General features: G+C 41.1%; 1 protein-coding gene and 1 pseudogene across 37 annotated transcripts in view; one reads left to right on the top strand and one right to left on the bottom strand.

The window, feature by feature from the left end:
• MGA (MAX dimerization protein MGA) overlaps positions 1 to 27701 on the bottom strand; it is a 150445-nt gene that overhangs the window by 102992 nt on the left and 19752 nt on the right. For 27 of the 37 annotated variants that reach the window (XM_060419077.1, XM_060419075.1, XM_042253011.2 and 24 more), the window contains exon 2: positions 237 to 26721. The exons of the other annotated variants lie outside the window; for them this stretch is intronic. The gene's annotated coding sequence lies outside the window, so the exon portion shown is untranslated. The remainder of the gene's footprint in view (positions 1 to 236; positions 26722 to 27701) is intronic. 37 annotated transcript variants of the gene reach the window in all.
• On the top strand, positions 39 to 23996 carry LOC114115843 (N-terminal kinase-like protein; annotated as a pseudogene).

The following is a 27701-nucleotide window of genomic DNA, read 5'->3' as shown; positions in this document are numbered from 1 at the left end:
CGACGCGGAAGTGAGGCCGGGAACGCGCGCGAGGTGACATGCGCAGCCTCGCTCAGAAGACCATAGGCGCGCGCCAAAGGCGGCCCCGCGCAAGGCCCGGCCTGGCCGGGGCGTGCGAAGATCGCTCAGTGGAACGCTCCTCACGCCGTAAAAAATACACAAGAGCTTCAAACTCTTGGAAAACTCCAATCCGGTCAGTACTAAGGAGACGCCCTCCACCCGGGCCCGAGAGTTACCGTGCGGGGCGTGGCCGGCCTCACCCGGAGTCCTTCACATCCCGCTGGGGGCGGGTTATTCTGTTCGGTTCGCACACCGTGTGTCCGCTCCAGCTGAAGAGCCTGCGCGCGCATAGGACGTACACGTCATCGCGCACGCGCTCCTACCCGCTCGGAGCCCGTCGCGCAAGCGCAAAAGGAGGCGCGAGCAGCACCTCCCTCGCCCCTCCCCCAACGCCAGGAGGCCAAACGGCCCGGGAGCTGCGACAAGACCCTTGGGACCCGCCCCTGGAGCTGAAGCGGCTGCCTTTCCGGGTACCAGCAACCGAGAAAAGCCTACTGAAGCTTCCAGAATCAAGAATGGCGAGGCAGGAGGGAGGCATCCCAATTCCCTCAGCCTCGCACACGAAGCCTTCGTGTAAACTGTGAAACCTTTGCCCGCGGGCTTTCTCCTCTGTGCCTGCCACCTTTTCCCTTGGGCTCTTCGCTGGCCCCGCCCCTGCTGCGCCCAGCCCCACCCACGTGAGATTCCGCAACCTCCGAGGCTTTACTAGCCCGTCAAAAGAATCTGAGATCTTCCTCCCGAGTATGCTGTGGTCTTGGAGAGGGCCACGACGTCGGGAAACCTTGAAGAAAAGATCCTGTGAGACGGGTGATCAATTAGCAACATCCACGACCGAAGACCACTAGTAAAGTAGGGAGGAGTCAGAAAACCTCAGTGCCAAGTGAGAAGGGAAGAAGAATTGCTACTAGCTCACCTGATTTAAAGATGTCGATAAAAACAGTAAAACGTGAAAATGAGAATTTTGCACGACAGAGAGTATTATCCTAGGTTAATGCCCCGATCCTGCGTTTTTAATTTTTGTTTGTTCAAGATATTTAAGCTATGAGGTACAAACAAAAAAGTATGATGTGTCAAGCAACTGCTGACTTAACTTGATGGTATGGTATTTCTCCCAAACAAATATCAAAAATTTCTTCCCTACCCCTTACCAGCCATTCTTCTCTGCTAACATCCACTAAAAAGACAGTCGTTTAAAGTGGGAGAAAAGAGGCAAAAAAGAAGTAGGAAGTAAGAGAGCATAGACTGTGGTCCACGTTTCCACTTTCCTGTCACTCAGAAGAATTGGCAAATACTGAGCACCTATTGCCGGCTAGGTGACATAATATAAAACACTGTGAAGGAGAAAGAGGCGATTACAAGAAAAGAGCCAAGAGGAAGAGGCTTATCCAACAAGACATTAATCTGTGCTGGACTCCAGGCATATTAGGAAGGGTCTTCTTTCTCTTCCTTCTGCTCTTCCTGAGAGGATACGCCACACCATAAGGAGAAACTGCTGAAATCAGTATGGAATGGAAAACATGCAGGCTAACGTTGACGGACTTCTGAAGTTTCTTGCTCTGAAGCCCCCCATTCAAGCACTGTCCACCACAGCATTACCAGTGCAACAAAAGAATAATATGCAAGATCTTAGGCAAAACTGAAAAGTAAGTTTTCCACACCTTCCTCCTCTTCCCTGACCCCAAGAACCTCTCTCCTGGAAGCTGCCTTTTCAGAATCTCCCACCTCATCCAAGAATGCCTTCCTCTCAAAAGTCTAAGGTTTCCTCTTATAAAATTTCCATTTTCTGAAGCAAAAATAAAATTTGTGTTGACTTATTATTTAAGCATCTAATCCTAAAGTCTAAATGAATGATGACAGGTTAACAACCATGTCTAGCCAGAGATGCATCCCCAAAAGAACAAGTTAACATTGGAGAATCTGTGAGAACACCTTGGTGGTGAGGGAGAATGGAGTTTTTCTTTTGCTTCTCTCTCCCTACACCAAAAAAACATTATGAAATGCCAGGCACTTAAAAAAATTCAAGATTCAGCACTGGATCTGCTGTGAGAGAGGTAATCAACTTGTATTTTTTCAGAGTGGAATCTGCCTGACCTATAAAGAGCTAGCTGGTGGCTCAGACGGTAAAGCGTCTGCGTCTGCCTGCAGTGCAGGAGACCCGGGTTCGATCCCTGGGTTGGGAAGATCCCCTGGAGAAGGAAATGGCAACCCACTCCAGTACTCTTGCCTGGAAAATTCCATGGACTGAGGAGCCTGGTAGGCTACAGTCCATGGAATGGCAAAGAGTCGGACACGACTGAGCGACTTCAGTAAAGAGCTAGAGATGTACTATCAAGAATCTGAGAACTTATTAAAATGTTTTTATATGTAACCGAAAAATAACATTGCCACACCATTTTAGTGGCCTATTTTTGATTTATCATACTCTCTCTCTCTCTCTCTCTCTTTAGTCACTATGTCATGTCTGACTTTGTAACCCCATGGACTATAGCCTGCCAGACTCCTCTGTCCACGGGATTCTCCAGGCAAGAATACTGGAGTGGGTTGCCATTTCCTTCTCCAGAGGATCTTCCCAACTCAGGGATCAAACCCAGGTCTCCTGCACTGCAGGCCGATTCTTTAGCAAATGAGCTATGAGGGAAGCCCAATATCATATCATATGCTAGTACCAAGTAACCACTTTTTTGTTTTGGCTTCTTCAAGTAACCTCTGTGTTTACATTCAGTGTTAAATGCAGTGTTTCTCAGACTGGGATCCTTGGGTGTATTCTTAGCATATATACGAATGACTTCCTTTAAAAGGCTTATATAATCCAACTTTTTAAAATTCCAAACTAACTGCAAGAATTGAGGCTTGTGAGTTTCACAGGCAGACCTCAGTGGTTCAGTTGAAGAGGACTCAGTGACTACGTCTCTGCCCAGTTCTGGAATATTCTAGGAGTTTCCACATGACATCGGTTTGCTGGTGGATTCTGCTTAAGTTGAATCCACTTAAATCACTGGGACCGAGTGATTGAATCACTGGGGCCGAGCTTCAAGTGCCAGGAGATCCTGCTCCTTTCTATTGGAATTCTTTCATTTCAGTTAGAGAAATGAGCTCTAAACTCACTTTATTCATCCAGCCTGAGACAAAAGCTTTCCCTTGGATTTCCTTTGCTGGGCTTTCAAAGAGATTTTACTAAATATTAGGGGGGGTAGGGATACAGAATGCATGCTAAATCTGGCTAAAAAGTACAGTTTTGACCCAAGATTCTTTATAAACACATAAACCCTATCAATTTACATGAACATTTTTCCTACTCAACAAATATTTGAGTGCCTTGTATATGCTGAGGAGAGAAGACAGGCACCTCATGTACTGTTAAGATGTCTGCACTAGAACTTCAAAGAGTTGGCACAACTTAAACAGAATCCACCAGCAAGACAAACTATACTCCTTATCCAGTTTATTCAGATCCCACCTTCCCAGTTCAATTTCTACTGAAGACATGCCTCCCTCAAATGACTAAAAGAGAAAATGATGACGCTTTTCAGATGAGACCAGCACCACCCTTCATAACTCCTGGGTTACTATCCCGTCTATACTCTCTTGTTGTTGTTGTTTGTTGTTCAGTTGCTAAGTCGCATCCAACTCTTTGCGACCCCATGGACTGCACCACGCCAGGCTTCCTTATCCTTCAACATCTCCCGGTGTTTGCTCAAACTCATGTCCATTGAATCAGTGATGTCATCCAACCATCTCATCCTCTCTCGTCCCCTCTTCTCCTGCCCTCAATCCTTCCCAGGAGCAAGGTCTTTTCCAAGGTCTATTCTTGCCTCGAGAACCCCATGAACAGTACAATATCTTAATACAATAAAGACCATTCTTAGAATATGAGCTGCATACAGACTAGGTCACAAAAGCGGCTTGTTTTTGTGTTTTAACGAAAAACAACGACAACTTTTACTAGCCATGTTTCACTAAAAACCTGTGCTAGGCAAAAAAAAAAAAAGGGATCATATCAACTTATATACAACTCCATCTTTGCCTACTATTTATTATTGCAACTAAAACCAACTCATATAGATAAAGTACAACTGGCTCAATATGTATAACTTAAAAGTGGCAGGACTCCTGCCCTGAAGCAGCTCTAATAATCTATCCAATGAATAACTTTAAAAGTTTCTTAATCGGACTTCCCTGGTGGTTCAGTGGTTAAGACTATGCCTTCCAATGCAGGGGGTGCAGGTTCAATCCCCAGTCAGGGAGCTAAGATCCCACATGCCTCACAGCCAAAACCAAAAACAGAAAGTAGAACCAGCATTGTAACAAATTCAATAAATACTTTAAAAAAATGGTCCACATCAAAAAAACTCTTAAAAAATATAACTTTCTTAATCAGTATAGTAATATGATTACAAGCATATTTTAGAAAATATCTGTTAATATCTATTAATAAAAGTAAGAATGGAAAAGAGAAACAAATGTGGTGGAATGTTATCAATGTTCATGAGGACACACCATTTCCTCTTGCTGCCCCATATCTTAAGCCTGCACAATCATATTTCTTACCCTTTGCCTAAGATCTTCTCAGATGCCTCAAACCTAACTTACTTATCCTTCATGCCCAGATTTAAATGTCACTTCTTCTAGAAACTTTCCTTAACCCTCAGTATCAGATGTCTCCCTGTTTTGTGCTCTCAGTTTCATGTATTTCTTACAACATCTGCCACAACTGTAATTATTTTTAAAATTATGCATTGATGAATGTTTTGCCCACTAGACTGTTTGCTTTATTCTAGTGCCTAGCACAATCCCTGGAACAGAGCAGACACATATTTGTTGAACAAATGAACATGAAACTATAGGTCCCAGTTTTCCAGGCAAGTCTAAATACCAAATATTGAATTACTGTGCAAAAATCTGGGATTTGGAAAACAGGATCATACTACTCTAAACCATATTCACATTAATAGTAACAAACAAAAGTCCTACTTTGGCCAACATTTTCCAAAAGTGTACAGTTGTAGTTGTAGTACCACTGACTCTTAAATTTATTTTTCCTGAGAGAAATGGATAAATATTGTTGACAGGGCAGATGCTTCAAGAGGTAAGAACAGTTTTCAAGGAAAATCCAACTAGTTGTTGACAGCCTTTCATGCGTGACTTTTAACTGACTATTACCTAGGAAATCAACAAAGGCAAACAGATTCTTTGCATTGAGAGAAATTCTATGATTCCATAATTTACCATCTGGTAACAAAAGCAGCAAGTCATAACAGAGACTGCCATCTGCATATACCAAAAAAAAAATCAGTAAGTTATCTTCAAGATGCAAGGATAACAGTGAATTTGTTTTAGTAATATTTAAAGAGGGAGATGTCAGAAATCAGTAAAATAAATGAAGTTCAGAAAGCTAGTTTCAGAAGGATTACAAAGCAAAAACAGAATAGGTCTAAAAGAAAAGTAAACTAAAGCCCTCAGAAGAAACATCTTATCCCGGAAAGCATAAAGAGAAGAACAGGAAAAAGTTTATAGCCTAGAGCAGCACAGGGATTTAAAACACACATGGGAGCATATAAAAACAAAAACTAGAACTATTGGCCAAAGAAGATGACTGAGAGACAGTAAACTGCAAGACTGGAATCAAGCAAAACCCAAGAAATCTATGACAGAAAAATACACTGAAAATCTGTCTGCAAATACATATGAAAGAAATCATGCTTACTTTGCAAGAAGGGCACCACTGCCTCATGGAACTGAGCTGTGGTGATCAACATAGTGGTTCCGAGACTACTGCTGCTGCTAAGTCGCTTCAGTCACAGAGTCCGACTCTGTGTGACCCCACAGACGGCAGCCCACCAGGCTCCCCCGTCCCTAGGATTCTCCAGGCAAGAACACTGGAGTGGGTTGCCATTTCCTTCTCCAATGCGGGAAAGTGAAAAGTGAAAGTGAAGTTGCTCAGTCGTGTCCAACTCTTAGCGACCCCATGGACTGCAGCCTACCAGGCTCCTCCGTCCATGGGATTTTCCAGGCAAGAGTACTGGAGTGGGGTGCCACTGCGATTTCTAGCCATATAACAAGCTCCCTGGATAGCTAAGATTTGGTCTTCTTGGGAAAAAAATAACATAAAAGAGGCCTGGGACAGGATAATAAATCACCTTGCCAAGAAGTCAAGAGTCAGCCTTTCCTCATCAGAAACAGTGGAAGGGAAGAGGATGTTAGAGCCAAGAGACACCCCAATCCAGACTAAAGGACAGGCACATGATTAGCAGGCTACTCTGAGTGTATGTGTTAGTGGGGGGCAGAGAGTATTACTGAAAACAAGATACCTTTACCACTGTGGCAAGATCCTACACCCTTGATAGAGATATGTGAGAACAATGCAGTGAAACCAAGCACCAAGGTCAGATTGGGTGAGCCACCCACTCAATCAATGCATACTTAAGAAACACTGTGGGATACATAAGTGGCTCATGGAAACAAAGGAAGAGATAGGCCAAGCTACCCTTCAAGCATATCAGACATAAGGGAAAAACAGTTCAGTCGCTCAGTCATGTCCGACTCTCTGCAACCACATGGACCGCTGCATGCCAGGCCTCCCTGTCCATCCCCAACTCCCGGAGTCCACCCAAACCCATGTCCATTGAGTCGGTAAGGCCATCCAACCATCTCGTCCTCTGTCGTCCCCTTCTCCTCCTGCCCTCAATCTTTCCCAGCATCAGGGTCTTTTCAAACGAGTCAGTTCTTCACATCAGTGGCCAAAGAATTGGAGTTTCAGCTTCAACATTAGTCTTTCCAATGAACACCCAGGACTGATCTTTAGGATGGACTGGCTGGATCTCCTTGCAGTCCAAGGGACTCTCAAGAGTCTTCTCCAACACCACAGTTCAAAAGCATCAATTCTTCAGCGCTCAGCTTTCTTTATAGTCCAACTCTCACATCCATGACTACTGGAAAAACCACAGCTTTAACGAGACAGACCTTTGTCAGCAAAGTAATGTCTCTGCTTTTTAATATGCTGTCTAGTTGATCATAACTTTCCTTCCAAGGAGTAAGTGTCTTTTAATTTCATGGCTGCAGTCACCATCTGCAATGATTTGGGAGCCAAAAAAAATAGTCAGACACTGTTTCCCCAAATATCTGCCATGAAGTGACGGAACTAGATGCCATGATCTTAGTTTTCTGCATGTTGAGCTTAAGCCAACTCTTTCACTCTCCTCTTTTACTTTCATCAAGAGGATATTTAGTTCTTCACTTTCTGCCATAAAGGTGGTGTCATCTGCATATCTGAAGTTACTGATGTTTCTCCCAGCAATCTTGATTCCAGCCTGTGCTTCATCCAGCCCAGTGTTTCTCATGATGTACTCTGCATAGAAGTTAAATAAGCAGGGTGACAATATACAGCCTTGATGTACTCATTTCCTATTTGAAACCAGTCTGTTGTTCCATGTCCAGTTCTAACTGTTGCTTGCTGACCTGCATACAGATTTCTCAAGAGGCAAGTCAGGTAGTGTGGTATTCCAATCTCTTTCAGAATTTTCCACAGTTTATTGTGATCCACACAGTCAAAAGGCTTTGGCATAGTCAATAAAGCAGAAATAGATGTTTTTCTGGAACTCTTGCTTTTTCGATGATCCAAGGGAAAAACAGTGGGGTTAAAAAAGAAACTTGTTTATCTGAGAAGTAAACCTGAGATTTTAAATATAACTTTAAAACAAACATTGAAAAAGGATTGTATAATCTTTACCCTTACTAAAAATGTTAGCTATGATCTAACCACTGGAGGGCAGGGAATACCTATTAAATGAAAGGAAAAGGATGTATTGAAATACAGAATACAAAGATTATTCAAGCAAGCTGAATACAGTGTATTATCCAAATTATCTATATATAGATTGTAGAGATTACACAGAGCTGATATTTTTCATCCCAGGATTATTTCCAACCAACATTCTCTAAATAAGAATATAATCGGTTAAGAAATATGTGTTAAGCACCAACTATGTGCAAGGCACTGAACCAGGGATAGAAGAATGAAGAAAAATAAGTCCCCTTGAGTTCTAGATGAAAAGACAGGATAATAGTATTGCAAAGTTATTGTTGGCAGTTTGGAAAAATCCTTCTAGGAACACCATAGGAATGCACACAGTCTAGGGATTCTAACAGGTTACAAAGAAGAGAGGACTTTTGAGCTGGTTCCTGAAGGAAAAATAAAATTAATGGGAAAGAAAAGAAAAACAATAAAGGCAGTAGCTATATAGTCAGTAAAGAGAACTACAATAAACTATTCAAAATTTGGAGATAGGGATGTCTTTGTAAAATAATGAAGTAAAGATCAATGCAACAAACAACTACAATTAGTACCATGTAGACATAACCTACCCTGAGAAATGGACTGGACACTGGGGAAATATTTATCGAGTTTGTAACTCCACAATGCTCATGATTCACTCATTCAAACATTTAGATCCCTACTCTGTACTGTCAAACATTTATCAGAGGTGTACAAAAGAAAAACCAGAGAAGCACAGGGAATGAAGAAACTGTCACTGAAGTATCACGGAAGACTTAGTGTTAAATAAAGGATGTCTAGAAGTTGACAAAGCAAAGGAGGAAAGGTATCCTATTTAGAAAATAGCTTGTGCAAATGTACCTGACATAAAATAGAATTCATTAACTCCTCCAGTCAAACATTTTTTGTGCATTCACCACATACAGATCACAAAAACAAGACGTGATTTCTGCTCTTAAGAGCTTGCAATCAATTATCAGATAATCAATAATGACAGCAAAAAATAAAGCTATTGTTTTATGGCTTTCTGTCCAGGGAGAAAATAGAAGCACAAATGAAGGACAGCTAAATCAGACTAAATCAAAGCTATGCTTTTTCCAGTAGTCATGTATGGATGTGAGAGTTAGAGAGTAAAGAAGGCTGAGTGCAGAAGAATTATGCCTTCAAATTGTGGTGCTGGAGAAGACCCTTGAGAGTTCCCTGGACTGCAAGGAGATCAAACCAGTCAATCCTAAAGGAAATCAGTCCTGGGTGTTCACTGGAAGGACTGATGTTGAAGCTGAAACTCCAATACTTTGGCCATCTGATACGAAGAGCTTACTTATTGGAAAAGTCCTTAATACTGGGAAAGGTTGAGGGCAGGAGAGAAGGGGCCGACAGAGGATGAGATGGCTGGATGACATCATCGACTCAATGGACACTGAGTTTGAGCAAACTCAGGGAGATAATTAAAGCAGGGAAACCTGGCATGCTGCAGTCCATGGGGTTGCAAAGAGTCAGACATGACTGAGCGACTGAACAACAAAATCAGACAAAGGAGGTTAGAAAAGAACTCCCAGAGAAAGTGAAGAATGACTAGAAATTAACAAGGTATGAAAGAGCAGCAGGCATAGTGGGTACAGAAGAATAGCACTTCAGACAAAAAGCAGCCTGTGTAAAGATAGAAGAGGGAACACATTTAAGGGGGCACAAGTACTATAATATGGCTACAATTTTAAAAGTCTGTGATCTACGGAGAAGCATAATTATAGGTCTAGAAAAGGCAAAGGGGCCATATTTTATATTACCTAGCAAATAAGAGGTGGAAATTCATCTTATAAGAAAGAAGATACAAAAATAAGCAATGTGAGATTCTGCCCGTTGCTATTCCATGTTAAAATGACCTATTAAAGAAACTGAGAACCTAAAAAAAAAAAAAAAAATGTCATTCAAGGGATTAAAGAAGATATATGAAATACTCAAATTCACATGTTTTAAGAAAACTACTTCTGGCCACTGGTTAAGACCATGTGGAAGATGGTAAGACTAGAAGCTAATCAGACTTCTCTCCATATACACCTACATACTTGCTCACATCAGAAACTCAATTCTTGACACTTGCCCTCTTCCTTACCTGCCCAAAGTTCTAGCCAATCACCAAATTTTCCTGTTGTTTCAACATCCCTGACTTACTGACCATGATATGATCTCAAAAAGCACCACGTAACTGCCCTTACTACAACTTACCACAGTTCTAATTTTTATATTTAATTGTACAATTATTTCATTGTCTTATTTCTTCCCCTATCCCACCACCACCACAAACTGACTAAATTAGAAATTGTATCCTTTTTAACCTCAACATTGTACCCTCTGTTTAGCACTTTTGAGTGTGTGTTAGTTAGCCAGTCATGTCCAACTCTTTGCCACCCCATGGACTGTAGCCAGCCAGGCTCCTCTGTCCATGGAGTTCTCCAGGCAAGATTACTGGAGTGAGTTTCGATTTCCTTCTCCAGGGGATCTTCCCAACCCAGGGATTGAACTCAGGTCTCCTGCATTGAAGTGGATGCTCCTACCGTCTGAGCTACTAGGGAAGCCTAGTTGTTAGAGGCACTCAATCTAAACCACTTTAAATCCACATATTTCATCCCATCTCCGCTACTGCCACCCTAGTCCTAAATAACAACAGTTCTTCCCTGAGCCACTGCAATGGCTTTTTTCTTTTTTTCGACAGACTGATCTCTAGGTGCTCATTCTAGCTCCTCCCTAGTCTATTCTCCACACAGCAGCAAGCGGCACTTTCTGAACATAAATCAGTTCATGCCAACTCTGCCATTTATGATCTTCCATTAGCTTTTCATTTCACTCAGAATAAAATCCAAACTCCTTAGTATGACCTACAGAACTTTGCATTCACGTCAATCTCCCCATAATGTACCATACTCCAGACACACAACCTTCTGTTCATCAAATGCTCCAAACCCTTTCCAAGGCCTTTGCATCACCTTTTCTTTTTGCCTGAAATGCTTCTAGTCCTCACAAACCCTCAGTTAACATTTATTCATCTTTCAAGTCTGTGTAAATGCCACTATCTCAATGCTATCCCTACTGCCAACTCTAAATTCTCTCAAAATATCCTGCTCTGTTACTTCATAACACTTATCAATATGTGTGATCACTTACCTGTGATCCTATAATGTCTATTTCCTCCACAAATAATAAAAGCTAACATTTATCGAGCATTCCAATAACCAATGACGTAGGAATTCTCTCAACTTCAAAGATGAAACCGAGGTACAGAAAGGTTAAGTAATTTGCTCTAGGTCATAAAGGAGTAAGGAGTCAAAATTTGAACCCAAAGTTAAACACTTTTAAATCGCTACACTACTGAATAACCTTTAAGAGAATAGAGTAACTGTATTTGCTTTGTATATCATTATATACTTAGGCCTCGTGCTAAATATAAATCAGGCATTCACATATTTGCAGAATCAATGGATTAATAAACAAGAGACAGATGATTGGATTTGGAGGCATATGTGAAAGGGATAAGAATAAAGTGGGATAGAGGCAATGACAACAGCATCAATTTTGGACATGTCGAATAAAACATAGCTCAGGAACATCTTAGATCTCAACTTCTTAATTAGAAGACCACAGACTTTTAAGAAGTTCATGAAGGAACACTGTAAGACAGTATGCAAAACCCTAAGACAGCATGCAAGACTCCAGCGTTTCTAAGAGATCACATAAGGCAGTCTAACGGTTTTGCAACGCTGCTCAGGGCACCACAAATTACAATAACGCAATAATGACGACAGCTTTTCAGGCACTACATTTACCCCTATATATTGTGCCCAGTGCATATCCTAAGTCAAAACAAGAAGATAAAACTGAGCTTCAAATATCATACTTTTAAGATACAATGAAGTGTAGATAATTTTGTTATCAAACTAGATTGACAAAGCATTAAGTTGATTATGCAATGATACTACAGCTGTGCTGAAAGAATACAAAATACATCAACAGTACCAGAATAAGCAATCATCACAGTATTTCCAACTCATGGGAAAACACAATCAGAAAAATTAGAAAACTTAAAAAGAGGATCTCTTCACAGCTGAATTTCTTCACAAAAATAAAAATGAGCATGGAACCAAAATAAGCTTGTGAGTGGCTCATTTGTTAGCCACAAGGAAAGCCATTTCAATGGTGAGTTAATTAAATCAACTTATAACTACAGCAGTCAAAGAAATGTGTCTAGAGAAAATAAATTTGAGATTATAAACCTTTTGGCAAAAATAGTAGTTCAAGGAGCTGAAGCCATTTGTTTTCAACATCAACAAAAAACTATTTCATTCATTAATTAAAATACAACCATACAATATCAAGGCAAATGATTTTGAGTGCTTTCCTTGGCTCTTGATGAGTCAGAAAATTAGCCTGTATGAATAATCTGCACATAGGCAAGAATATTTTCAAAGAAACTTCCCAAACACTAATTTAGTGCAACCTGAAGTAGAATCTGCTAGGATGCATTACAACCGATGGATAAAAATACACGTGGGCAGAAAAGGGCTTAATTGGACAAATTTACAAAGTTTATGAAAATTTAGAAAGTTTAAAGCCTACAGTTATTCACTGTATTATTCATCAGAAGGTACTTTGCAGAAAATAACTGAATCTATCTTATTTTATTCAACTAGTAGTGTCAGTGATTAACTTCCCTCTCATGGACTTTACTATCCTTGATTTCATGAATTTTTGTCAGAAATAGAAGATGAATATCCTGATTTGCCCTACCACTAAATAGTAGGCTTAGCAGTGGTAAAATTTTACTGTAACTTTCTGAGCTAAAATTTTTGTGAATGAGAAGAATTGCCCTAAACAACTATTACTGAACAGTGAATAGTCTTGTAAATTAGCTTTTCCTACAGTCTCGATAGGGCCTTCCCAGGTGGTACAGTGGTAAAGAATCTGCTTGCAATTAGGAGACACAAGAGATGTGGGTTCAATCCCTGGGTCGGGAAGATCCCCTGGAGAAGTAAATGGCAAGCCACTCTGGTATTCTTGCTTGGGAAAACACATGGACAGAGGAACCTGGTGGGATACAGTCCATGGGATCACAGAATCGTACATGACTGAGCAACTACACACGCACACGCACACAGACTTGATAGTGGAAGTTCCTCAAATAATTTTAAAAAAAACAGAACTTCCATATGACCCAGCAATTCCACTCCTGGGAATATATCCAAAAAAAATTCAAAAAGATAACACGCACCCCCATGTTCACAGCAGCATTATTAACAATTGCCAAAATATGGAATGAATAGATAAAGAAGATGTGATATATCTTCACACAAACACACACATACATGCATGCTGAAAAAGTTATACACACACACACACACACACCCCACTACTCAGCCATAAGAAAAAGAATGAAACTTTGCCATTTACAACAATATTGATGGACTTGGAGAGGATTATGCTAAGTAAATCAGACACAGAAAGACAAATACTGTATCACTTATATGTGGAATCTAAAAAATAAAACTAGTGAATATAACAACAACAAAAAAATAAATAAATAAAAGTCTCATAGATACAGAGCAGAAACCAGTGCTTATCTATGGGAAGGAATAAAGTAGGGGTTGAGAATTAAGAGGTACAAACTACTATGTATAAAATAATTAAACTACAAGGATATATGGTATGGCACAGGGAATAAAGTCAATATTTTATGATAACTATAAATGGAATATAAAGATTTTCTCAGTTCTCTCTTTTCACTATAATCTGTATCTCCACAGAGCCAAAAGTGATTGCGATTCACTTGCCTTTCTACTGAAGCTTCCAGATCATGATCACCCTCCTTCATGGCCCCACATTCAAGATATTTCTTCTCCTCATCACTAGCATCTTCTGATCCCTTAGTCATACCTTCCTCCTTCACTGAAAACGTAGGAGCCCAGTTCCAAGTAATCTTCTCTACTAAGTTTCCTATTACAATTTTGGGAGATTTCAGTGTCCATGAAGATTACCCATCCAATTAATGTCCATTAGAATACACAGACCTCTTCAGTTTCAAGGATTCTTAGCTCAACTCTGTTTTAACCATCTATTATTCTTCGGCTCTATACTCTGAATCACACCATCACTTGAAACTGCTCTCCCTCGATTACTCCAACAGCTCACAAAAATCTTACTCTGGCTTTACTTACTCTATTTAATTTACTTACTTTACAGAAACCTCTTGTCCCTCAAATCTTGATTCCTCCCAACCCAGAGCCTATGGTTGGACATTTAAATATCTCAGCAGCAACTTCAGATTTGTACCCCATTCTCTGAACCTGACCATAACACCACAGCTCCAGGTCCACAACCTCTTGCTCCTTCCCCTTTGCCTCTCTCTGTCCTCTTCTTCCCCATCTCCTTTATCACCTGCCATCTACTCTTCCACCAACTGTAAGGGGGATTCCACCCTTAGCCCCTACTGAAACTGCTTTCAAGGTCACCATGACTTCTTAGTCATCAAATGAGTATCTTTCCTGTCTTTATTTTTTTTATATGCCAATGTACTGTATTTGACACTGTTACTGTCTCCCTCCTGCATTTTTCTACTCATTAACATGCTGGCCAGCACATAGCACACACTCAAATATATTTGAATAAATGCATAAGGGTACAAAATGAAACAACATCATGCGCTTCTCTAGAGAGAATGAGTATGAGTCAATAGCCCGTGAAACATTCATGGTAATTAACCAAAACTCAAGGACCAAATTAGACTAAGCAGCATGTATCAGTAATGGAACAATTAGTTCAATTACATGATTTTCTCCAGTCGTCTTCAACACCAGAAATCATAAACAGAAAACTAGGACTGATGATAAGCAAGGGCAAAATAATGAAAATTCTACAAGAATCTAGAGTGCTAAGAAAAGAACAATACAAACCTTTTTTTTTTTGTATTTTTTTACTAAGTACCATATGATAAACTCCCTATACATGATTTTAAAAAGGACTATGCCTATGTGTCATGAGGACACACAGAATAGAAAACAGCTAAACATTCATCAGTCTGCAGCACTAAATGATTAAAAATTCATAGATAAACTTGAAGTTTAGTTTTTCAGAAGTTATGAGAAGTGAACTAGCTAAAGATACTCACGAGAATGTAGAATTACTGCCATCTCAAGCCAAACTTAAACTACAGAAAATTCACTTTGCTTCTAAGCAGATTTCTTCCCACACATTTTCCCTTAATTATTCCCACTGTCAGCATTTTAAATGATTTCAGGTGCTAATGTCAGCAGCAGTACTTAAAATGCATGCCTGATTTATATTTGGAAAGGTTTCTTTACAAGATAAAGACACAGGGACCAAACACTGGTCCAAACACACCAGAATCCTCTATACCGTCTTGCTATCTGGAGTATTTTGATACAGTAAACTATATAGTCCATACAAAGCAAATGGCTTTCTCCAACACTTGACTACTAACAACAGGCTACAGATTTGGAGAGCATTTTAAGTTTCTAAAGCATTTTAACATATACTCATTTCATTTTTAACTCACACCAAGTCTATGAAACAGGCAAGGTAAGCATTTATGCTCTTTTACATCATGAAAAAACTAAGTTGTTCTCATTATAAATCCCACAGCTAAAAGCAACGATCAGGCACCATCGCCTACACATTTTCTCCTCTCTCCTATTCCTTTGTCCTCAACCATTCTTATCTCCTTCCTATCCATCATAAAGGAAAATGTATTTTTTCTTTCTAAAACTAATCCCCAATGAAACTCTTAAGACTAAAACCCCCAACCTCCTGTAGAATCTTCAGTTAACTCCTTTTTCTCACCCACAATATCTCTTTCCTCTAACTCCATCTCCTCATTCTATAAATATGTTCAAGTCTTCCCTTCTTAAAAAAAAGAATCTTTTTTCTCTCAACTCTATTTGTCCCACAAGCTGTGACCCACTTTCCCTCCATCCTTTCACTGATAAACATTTAGAGTCTACAACTGAAGGCACCTGCACTACACTTTCATCACTCCACTAAAACGTTTCTTATTAAAGGTCACCACTGAATTTCTAGTAACCAAACTCAATAACTACTCTTCAGTTCTTATCCTTCAGTTTTGGGCCTTTAACCTAAGGTATTTGACACCACTGACCATTTAACCCTTCCTAAAACTTGCTTTACCCCTGGGCTCTACTGTGTCCCCCTCTCCTTATTTTTCTACCACTGACTTCCTTCTTAGTCTCCTTTACTTAATTCTCATCTTTTGCAAACTACCTCCATGTTGATCCTCTGCAGCGTTCCCCTTCTCCTTTCATCTCTTCAGCTAAACACACGTTGTGAGGTCTCTTCCATTCCCAACCCCTAAGGAACGAACCATATGCCCATGATTTCCTAAATTCTATCGTCTCTACACACTCTTTCGTTCAGCGGCGGCTGAGAGGAGCAACACCCGAGGTCAGGGGCAGCGGCCAAGAGGAGCAACCCCACGTTCAAGGTCAGGAGGGGCAGCCGTGAAGAGATACCCCTCATCCACGGTAAGGGGCAGCGGCTGCGCTTTGCTGGAGCAGCCGTGAAGAGATAGCCAACGCCCAAGGTAAGAGAAACCCAAGTAAGACGGTAGGTGTTGCGAGAGGTCATCAGAGGGCAGACACACTGAAACCATAATCACAGAAAACTAGTCAATCTGATCACACGGACCACAGCCTTGTCTAACTCAATGAAACTAAGCCATGCCATGTGGGGCCACCCAAGACGGGCAGGTCATGGAGGAGAGGTCTGACAGAATGTGGTCCACTGGAGAAGGGAATGGCAAACCACTTCAGTATTCTTGCCTTGAGAATCCCATGAACAGTATGAAAAGGCAAAATGATAGGATACTGAAAGAGGAACTCCCCAGGTCAGTAGGTGCCCAACATGCTAGTGGAGATCAGAGGAGAAATAAACTCCAGAAAGAATGACGAGATGGAGCCAAAGCAAAAACAATACCCAGTTGTGGATGTGACTGGTGATGGAAGCAAGGTCCGATGCTGTAAAGAGCAATATTGCATAGGAACCTGGAATGTTAGGTCCATGAATCAAGGCAAATTGGAAGTGGTCAAACAGAAGGTGGCAAGAGTGAACGTCGACATTCTAGGAATCGGCGAACTAAAATGGACTGGAATGGGTGAATTTAACTCAGATGACCATCATATCTACTACTGCAGGCAGGAATCCCTCAAAAGAAATGGAGTAGCCATCATGGTCAACAGAACAGTCCAAAATGCAGTACTTGGATGCAATCTCAAAAACGACAGAATGATCTCTGTTCGTTTCCAAGGCAAACCATTCAATATCACAGTAATCCAAGTCTATGCCCCAACCAGTAATGCTGAAGAAGCTGAAGTTGAACAGTTCTATGAAGATCTATAAGACCTTTTAGAACTAACACCTAAAAAAGATGTCCTTTTCTTTATAGGGGACTGGAATGCAAAAGTAGGAAGTCAAGAAACACCTGGGGTAACAGGCAAATTTGGCCTTGGAGTACGGAATGAAGCAGGGCAAAGACTAATAGAGTTTTGCCAAGAGAACACACTGGTCATAGCAAAAACCCTCTTCCAGCAACACAGAGAAGACTTTACACATGGACATCACCAGATAGTCAACACCGAAATCAGACTGATTATATTCTTTGCAGTCAAAGATGGAGAAGCTCTATACAGTCAGCAAAAACAAGACCAGGAGCTGACTGTGGCTCAGATCATGAACTCCTTATTACCAAATTCAGACTCAAATTGAAGAAAGTAGGAAAACCGCTAGACCATTCAGGTATGACCTAAATCAAATCCCTTATGATTATACAGTGGAAGTGAGAAATAGATTTAAGGGACAAGATCTGATAGATAAAGAGTGCCTGATGAACTAAGGATGGAGGTTCGTGACATTGTACAGGAAACAAGGATCAAGACCATCCCCATGGAAAAGAAACACAAAACAGGAAAATGGCTGTCTGAGGAGGCCTTACAAATAGCTGTGAAAAGAAGAGAAGCGAAAAGCAAAGGAAAAAAGGAAAGATATAAGCATCAGAATGCAGAGTTCCAAAGAATAGCAAGAAGAGATAAGAAAGCCTTCTTCAGCGATCAATGCAAAGAAATAGAGGAAAACAACAGAATGGGAAAGACTAGAGATCTCTTCAAGAAAATTAGAGATATCAAGGGAACATTTCATGCAAAGACAGGTTTGATAAAGGACAGAAATGGTCTGGACCTAACAGAAGCAGAAGATATTAAGAAGAGGTGGCAAGAATACACAGAAGAACTGTACAAAAAAGATCTTCACGACCCAGATAATCATGGTGGTGTGATCACTCAACTAGAGCCACACATCCTGGAATGTGAAGCCAAGCGGGCCTTAGAAAGCATCACTAAGAACAAAGCTAGTGGAGATGATGGGATTCCACTTGAGCTATTTCAAATCCTGAAAGATGATGCTGTGAAAGTGCTGCACTCAATATGCCAGCAAATTTGGAAAACTCAGCAGTGGCCACAGGACTGGAACAGGTCAGTTTTTATTCCAATCCCAAAGAAAGGCAATGTCAAAGAATGCTCAAACTACCGCACAATTGCACTCGTCTCACATGCTAGTAAAGTAATGCTCAAAATTCTCCAAGCTAGGCTTCAGCAATACGTGAACGGTGAACTTCCTGATGTTCAAGCTGGTTTTAGAAAAGGCAGAGGAACCAGAGATCAAATTGCCAACATTCGCTGGATCATCGAAAAAGCAACAGAGTTCCAGAAAAACATCTATTTCTGCTTTATTGACTATGCCAAAGCCTTTGACTGTGTGGATCACAATAAACTGTGGAAAATTCTGAAAGAGATGGGAATATCAGACCACCTGACCTGCCTCTTGAGAAACCTATATGCAGGTCAGCAAGCAACAGTTAGAACTGGACATGGAACAACAGACTGGTTCCAAATAGGAAAAGGCTATATATTGTCACCCTGCTTACTTAACTTCTATGCAGAGTACATCATGAAAAACGCTGGAATGGAAGAAACACAAGCTGGAATCAAGATTGCCAGGAGAAATATCAATAACCTCAGATATGCAGATGACACCACCCTATGGCAGAAAGTGAAGAGGAACTAAAAAGCCTCTTGATGAAAGTGAAAGTGGAGAGTGAAAAAGTTGGCTTAAAGCTCAACATTCAGAAAACGAAGATCATGACATCTGGTTCCATCACTTCATGGGAAATAGATCGGGAAACAGTGGAAACAGGGTCAGACTTTATTTTTTTGGGCTCCAAAAGCACTGCAGATGGTGACTGCAGCCATGAAATTAAAAGACGCTTACTCCTTGTAAAGAAAGTTATGACCAACCAAATAGCATATCAAAAGCAGAGATACTACTTTGCCAACAAGGCTATGGTTTTTCCAGTGGTCATGTATGGATGGGAGAGTTGGACTGTGAAGAAAGATGAGCACCAAAGAATTGATGCTTTTGAACTGTGGTGTTGGAGAAGACTCTTGAGAGTCCCTTGGACTGCAAGGAGTTCCAACCAGTCCATTCTAAAGGAGATCAGTCCTGGGTGTTCATTGGAAGGACTATGCTAACGCTGAAACTCCGGTACTTTGGCCACCGCATGCAAAGAGCTGACTCATTGGAATCTGATGCTGGGAGGGATTGGGGGCAGGTGGAGAAAGGGACGACAGAGGATGAGATGGCTGGATGGCATCACCGACCCGATGGACATGAGTTTGAATGAACTCTGGGAGTTGGTGATGGACAGGGAGGCCTGGCGTGCTGTGATTCATGGGGTCACAAAGAGTCGGACACGACTGAAAGACTGGACTGAACTGAAAACAAAACAAAAGTGATATCAAATCTCTGGGTAGGAAGGAGGAAAAGAGGAAAGTGGGATAATTTTCTAAGCTTAAAAACAAACAAATTATAATGAAAATATAGGATTGACTACATAAATATTTTAAAGTTCTGTAGACTAAGACAACATAGAAAATAGATAAAATATACACATACAACTATTAATTATAAGGATACCTATAAATATATAGATAGATATATGGAAGAATCAGGAAATTTACTAAGGAAGAAAGTGAACTATTACATAAAACCACTGAAAATGTTCAACATTACTGGCAATTCAGGAATTTCAATTCAGACCTATTATTTTTTTCAATAATGAGGCAATCCATCTATCTTTCATAAGATTTAAAATTGTCCTTGAGCCTCCCCAAATTAAGAATTACCATTCTAGATACATTTCTATACATGTTCTAAGACTATCAGCTTTTATTATTGTTGTTTTTTTCCCCAGTTTGATAACATTATTTGATAATCAGCAGAGTTCTCATCTACATTAACTGTAGATTTTTTAAATCTATGGAATTCTCCAGGCAAGAATAGAGGATTGGGTAGCCTTTCCCTTCTCCAGGGGATCTTCCCAATCCAGGGATCAAACCCAGGTCTCCCACATTGCGGGTGGATTCTTTACCAACTGAGCCACCAGAGAAAGCTATGGTTTTTCCAGTAGTCATGTACAGACGTGAGCTGGATCATAAAGAAGGCTGAGCACCTAATAATTGATGCTTTTGAATTGTGATGCTGGAGAAAACTATTGAGAGTCCCTTGGACTGCAAGGAGATCAAACAGGTGAATCCTAAAGGAATCAACCCTGAATATTCATTAGAAGGACTGATGCTGAAGCTTCAATATTTTGGCCCCTGATGTGAAGAGCCGATTCATTGGAAAAGACCCTGATGCTAGGAAAGATTGAGGGCAAAAGGAGAAGGTCCTCAGATGGGAGCTTTCCCGGGGAGTTTGGGGAATAAAGGGAAAGCAAGGAGACATTAGGACTAAAGAGAAGAGATATAGAGGAACAATAATAGAAAATGAAGTCAGAGAGTTTAACGGGGGAAGAGGATTCTTAATGTCCACCAATGTCCCTAAGTATCTCCAGTCATATTTGCTGAGTATGCCAAAACCCAAGGCCTAACTGTTGTCTGATTCTGAGCCACTTCTATAGCTAATCACATAGGCAATTAAGGAAGCCAAGGCAAGACAACCACAACATAACCACTACACAACTGCTCACTCCTAGGAGGAAGGTTAGAGCAGACACGGGAGTTGGAGATTTAGGAGCAGTAGGAGATCAAGGCTCAGTTTTCGGCAGGTCAAGTTTGAAATCCTGTTAGATATCTAACAGTTGGGTAGACAACTGAATATGAGTGTATATTTCAGATAAAAGGCAAAAGCTAGAGGTATAAATTTGGAAGTCATCAGTGTAAGAGACTCCAAGAAGGCGATGGCACCCCACTCCAGTACTCTTGCCTGGAAAATCCCATGGATGGAGGAGCCTGGTGGGCTGCCGTCTATGGGGTCGTACAGAGACGGACACAACTGAAGCGACTTAGCAGCAGCAGCAGCAGGATAAGAGACTAAATGAGACAAGGAAATAAAGTTGGGTTTTTTGGCTGTGCCACACGGCTTACAGTATTCAGTTTCCTGACTGAATCCAGGCTGTGGCAATAAAAGCCTGGAATCCTAAAACCACCATGGAACTCCCACAAAGATTTTTTTTTAAGGGAATGACCAAGATACGAGCCCTGGGGCATTCTAACACTGAGAGGTAGGAAGATTAGGAGGAACTAGGAAACACCGAGGAGGAGAGACCCCGATATAAGAAGAGAACTAGGAAAATGTGTGTCCTGGAAGCAAATGGAAAAATGGTTTCAAGAACAGGGAAGTAATCAACTGTGGTAAAGCTGCTGACAGATCATGTGAAATGAGGAATGACCACTAGACTAACAATGTGGAGACAGATGGTCAAAAGGTATAATTCTAGAGGACTAATGGGTCAAAAACCTAATTAAATTCAAGAAAAATAATGACAGGAGATCAACTGTAGGTATGGAGACAAATGAAAATGAAAGTGTTAGTCTCTCAGTCCTGGCCTCTATGCGATCCCATGAGAGTTTCACTCTAACAAGCATTCATTTAGTCAGTGAATGATGAATGAATGCATCCCTAATCCTGTCAAGTATGCAGAGAATTAGCATACTTTGCTCATGGAAATATTTATAAAACAGTATAATCTCTTTGGAAAAGACCCACTACCCACTCCAATTGGTTTTTTAAATGCATAAAATATACAGATAGATAAACAGATATCTCTAGAAAGGAATTCACCAAAATGTTAAAGCACTGGTTATCACAGCATTACAAGATTACAGCTGACTTTAATTATCATCTATATAATATTTCTGTATTCTTTGTATGTTCTAAAATGAACATGTGTAGCTTTTATAATCAATAGCTTTTAAATGTTCATAGCCTCTGCCTCAGAAAGATGTATCTTAAGTATTGCTCTTAGGGAAACAACCTGAAATTTAGAAAAGGTTTTATGCACTAAAATTTTTATCAGCAACCCTGTCTGTAACACTCTTTTTTTGGTCACACCACACAGCTTGCAGGATCTCAGTCCCCCTACCAGTGACTGAACCCAGGCCATGGCAGTGAAAGCCTGAACTCCTAACCACTAGACCACCAGGGAACTCTCTGATGAAGAACTTTTTTAAAAAAGTGAATGTAAAAAATCTCATAAAAGCTAAATTGCATTTAATTATACATTTGATAAGCCACTTTTAGTGAAGCACTTCCCTGGTGGTACAGTGGATGAGAATCCACCTGCCAATGCAGGGGACACAGGTTTGATCTCTGGCCCAGGAAGATTCCACATGCCACAGAGTAACTAAGCCTGTGAGCTGCAACTACTGAAGCCCGGGTACCTAGAGCCTGAGCTCTGCAACAAGAGAAGCCACTGCAATGAGAAGCCAATGGTGGCGGTGCAGCTGATGGGGCAATGAAGCCACTGCAATCACACCACAACAAAGAGTAGCCCCTGCTCACTGCAACTCGAGAAAGTCTGCACACAACAAAATAAAATAAATTTTCAACGAAAGGAACAGTCCCTGAAATAAGACACAGCACATTTGCTTCTCCCTGGTTATGATACTTCTACATGGCAACCTTGTAGGAATAGGTTCTCCATAATCCCTGGGAGCAGATGGTCAAGTCCATGCTGCTCCTGGCCCCAGAGCTCAACAAGGAAGGACAACCTCACTGTGGAGCTGATGAAGCTCTTTGGGCAGCTGCAGGCCAAGGACAAACAAGGCCCCATCAGCTGCAACACCATCTGCCTGGGCAAAATCAGCTCCTACTTCAATACCAGCACAAGACACAGGGGCCTCACCTCTGCCTCTAGGTGGCCACTAAGGACCTATTTGCACCATCTCAGGCCACAGGGGTTTTGGGCTTCACTGCCACCCATAACTTTCACTCGATGAACAATTAAGCCCACAAGATCCTCCCTGCCTGTGCTCCGCAGCCTCACTGTGGATTCTGAGAAATCCACACAGGATGAGGCCTTCAGGGCCATTCAAAGCTCCTATCCAAACTGGAGTCTGTGTCAGAGGACCCCACATAGCTGGCCAAAGTGGATTTCTCATGTAGACAGCTGGGCAGGCTGGGCCATGACAGGGGTCGCGTCCCTCACTTCTATGCTGATCTAGGCACACCCCATGGCTTAGCCAAGACCATCCCATGCCTGCCATACCCACGGCCTCAGGCCACTGGGAGACACAAAAGAGGAGGGCAAGGATACAGAAGAGGCCAGCAGTGATGGGAGGACAAAGCCTGGGGCGGCTTCAAGTAGAACGTCAAATGTGTGTCAACCATGCAAGACTGCTACAGTACGAAGGGCCAAGACACCTGGGCTGGGCAGAGCAACAGTCCAGCCACAAATCCCCAGAGTCAGACTGGAACAGTTGGGAAGCTGAGGGATCATGGGAGCAAAGTTGGCAGGAGCACATCTCCCAGAGCTGTCCCTGAGGATGCACAGTTGGCCAGTGAATATAACTGGGGTGGACCAGAGCTTAGAGACAAAGGTGATCCCTTTGCTGCCCTGTCAGCATATCAAGAGCTGGTGCCCAGCCAAGACCAGACTCTTGGTATTGATGACAACTGGGAGGACCTGGAGACTGAGAGCCAATAGGCGAAGACTGAGCTAGCCTAGAAGAATCACAAGGAGTATCAGCAGGAGGTGGAGGCCAACCACACTGAGAAAGAGGTGGCCAAGGACCTCGTGAAGCTGGACTGAATCCCTGCGGTGGGCACTTCCCAGTTACAGAGAGCAGGCCCCAGAGATATATGTATTATACAAGCCATGTGAGCCAGGCTGGCCTGGCCAGGCACATCTCACATGTGTATAATCAGAGCCACAGTAAATTCTATTTTAAAGATGGAAGGAGGGAGGGAGGGAGGAGTATATGACAAGGTCCCCAACCTCAAGGAACTTACTTTCTAATAGAGATACGAACTGAACACATGGTAAAAACCACGGATAACATAGATGAAGTATTAAATCAAGTGTAGACATTTAATACTGTAGGAGTTCAGAGACATGGAAAACAAAGACTGGCTGGAATCAACAGAAAGTCCTATGAGTACAGTTCTAGAGAAAACACTTTCCTCACCCTGGGATGACTAATGAAAGTTAAGACTCCTCTGAGCAATCATCAACAAAAATCACCTTACTAGACTACCATGATATGTAAAACAGGTATGGTCCCTGTCTCCAAGTGTTTACAATCAAAGAAGACACAGAACAAATGCCAGTTAAAACATTATAGTTCATTACCATCATCATCATCACTTCAAGAATGATGGTAATTTTTTCTTGATTTAGGTGCTACATCAAGGGTACATTCATTTTGTAAAAATTCAACAGTTCTGCATTTATGATATGTGTATTTTTCTATATGTATGTTACCCCATAGGTTTAAAAAGAAATGGACTACAGTTCCAGTCCTAACCATTTCCGTAGGAGGCAGTTATGCATCTCCCATTTCCTACTGGACACTACCATCTGGATGTCTTGTCCCCACCTCAGACTCCATCTTGCCTTCAAAATCCAAAGTCCCTCCAGATTTTTCTATTTCAATGAATGGTAGAGATTGAAGCTGAAAACCTTAGACTTACAAAGTGTGAAAGTGTTAGTTGCTCAGTCGTGCCCAACTCTTTGTGACCCTATGTACTATAGCCCACCAGGTTCCTCTGTCCATGGAATTCTCCAGGCAAAAATACTGGAGTGGGTTGCCATTGTTTTCTCCAGGGGATCTTCCCAACCCAGGGATCAAACCCAGGTTTCCTGCATTGGAGGCAGATTCTTTACCATCTGAGCAACCAGGGAAGCCTTGATAAAGGAAAAGCAAGGAAGCTAAGGAAATGGAGCAGAGAATGGGGTAAGTGGTAAAAGATGAAGTCAGAGAACTAAGAGGGGATCAGATCATACAGAACCTTATAGGCCACTGTAAAGATTTTATTCTGCCAAAAAAAAAAAAAAATGAAGCCGCTGTAGAGTTTTTTTTTTCTTCTCGCTGTAGAGTTCTAAGCATGACATGACCTGACTTTAACAGCATCTCTGATTTAACACCATCCCTCTGGCTGCTATATTAAGAATATACTGTAAGAGAACACAGTCAAGAGGAAGAGACCACCTAGGAGATTAGATAATGGTACCTAACACAACGTCTGGTTTGTAAGTAACCCTTAGGGGGAAGCTATTTTTCACAGAGTAAGAATGAATTCCTATCATGTTGGACCATACACTGGTAAAATAAACAGCTAAATTAAGGCTGAATTTCTGGGGGAAAACAAGTATATCTCATGCAATTTTTAGGCTCGTCAAAAATAAAAAATGCTTAAACAAATAATAATTGATGACTTTTACAATGATTCCCTATTTCCCATAAAGATGACACAGGAATGTCTGTTCCTAGCCACATCTTTACTAGCATGCCACTCAGAAGGCAGAGTATTCTCTAAAAATGAAATTAAGGAGAATTTGAGAAAATAAAGTATGCTTCTACATGAACATTTCAATCTGGAAAAATCTGTTATCAAATCTATTACTACTTCAAAATGGCATCAATACTGGTTAGCTCTATTGCTCTAATTATCTTAAATTCTTACTGGCAATATAAAATGCTGGTTGCAAGAACTAGAACTATTTAAAATTAAAAAGGCAGTTATAACACTTTAAAAAGAACTGAAAAGTAATCTGCAGTGCTGAAAAGCTTTCATTTTGAAAATATAAATACAGTTAACAGCTTGGAAAACAATCTGGTTGACACTAACATGCATAATCCTGATAAGGAGTCACCTGGGTGAAGAAAGGTATATATGGATTCTGACATCTCCATCCAAACTTAGCAAATGCAATTTGGGATGAAATTCATATGGGCTTCAACCTATATATTAGGCTCAGGGATACAGACTATTCCATTCCCACTCCTTAATCCTAAAGCCCTGAATATCACCTCAAGCTATCCTACGCTTTCTCTATGAAATCAAGACTTCACACCATAGGGACCCCACAGTTCCAGGAGATAGAAGTTCAGTTCAGTTGCTCAGTCGTGTCCAATTCTTTTGTGACCCCATGGTCTGCAGCACGCCAGGCTTCCCTGTACATCATCAATTCCCGGAGCTTGCTCAAACTTATGTCCATCAAGTCAGTGATGCTATCCAACCTTCTCATCTTCCTGTTGTCCCCTTCTCTTCCGGCCTTCAATCTTTCCCAGCATCAGGGTCTTCTCCAATGTGTCAGTTCTTCGCATCAGGTGGCCAAAGGACTGGAGCTTCAGCTTCAGCATCAGTCCTTCCAATGAATATTCAGGACTGACTTCTTTCAGGATAGACTGGTTGGATATCCTTGCAGTCCAAGGGACTCTTCCAAGAATCTCTCCAACACCACAGTTCAAAAGCATCAATTCTTTGGCACTCAGCTTTCTTTATGGTCCAACTCTAACACCCATACATGACCACTGGAAAAAACCATAGCTTTGATTAGACAGACAAAGTAACACCTAGGTTTCTCACAGCTTTTCTTTCAAGGAGCAAGCGTCTTTTAATTTCATGGCTGCAGCAGTCACCATCTGCAGTGATTCTAGAGCCCAAGAAAATAAAAGTCTGTCACTGTTTCCATTGTTTCCCCATTTATTTGCCATGACGTGATGGGACCAGATGCCATGATCTTAGTTTTTTGAATGTTGAGTTTTAAGCCAACTTTTTCACTCTCCTCTTTCACTTTCATGAAGAGGCTCTTTAGTTCCTCTTCTCTTTCTGCCATTAGGGTTGGACCAGGAAGTAGTAACGGATTGTCAAAAACACTGAGAAGGGCATTTCAATTTGTAAAATGATGATAATGTTGACAATAATAGCAGCAAATACTTACTAACTGCCTACTATATGCCAAGCATTGTCTCCAGCACTTTACATTCTTATCTAATCAATTCTCACAGCAAGCCTAAAGTAGATATTATTATCTCCATTGTACTGATGTGGAAAAAGTTAAGTAACTTTTAAGAGGCACACAGAAAGTAGTGTGAACCAGGAAAAGACTGGCCGTGTGTGGTGGTGGTGGGGGGGGGGGGGGGCCGCAGGAAATGATTAGTTTTTAAATAAAGGATCAATAAATTAGAAAAGCAAAGGATTTTCAAAAAAACAAATATTGGAAGTTAGAAGCCCTTCAAGTCCTTCAAAGATTCAAGGCCTTTCAAAAGAAAATGAGTTCCACCATAGAGTTCTACTATTTTATCTTCTTAATGAAGGTGAAGGTGGCGGGTGATAGGGGTCATCACACTACTAGGCCTGATGTCTACTTTTGTAAATAGTTTTACTGGAATATCATCACATGCATTCACTTATGAATTGTCTATGGCTGGTTTTATGATACAACAGCATAGATGAGTTGTTAATGCAGAGACCCTCAGGCCTACAAAGTCTAAAATATTTACTATCTGAA

Source organism: Ovis aries, chromosome 7 (assembly GCF_016772045.2).
Source record: "Ovis aries strain OAR_USU_Benz2616 breed Rambouillet chromosome 7, ARS-UI_Ramb_v3.0, whole genome shotgun sequence".
Lineage (NCBI taxonomy): Eukaryota > Metazoa > Chordata > Mammalia > Artiodactyla > Bovidae > Ovis > Ovis aries.
The sequence above is the reverse complement of the archived record's forward strand: the minus strand, read 5'-3'. Positions and strand labels throughout refer to the sequence as shown.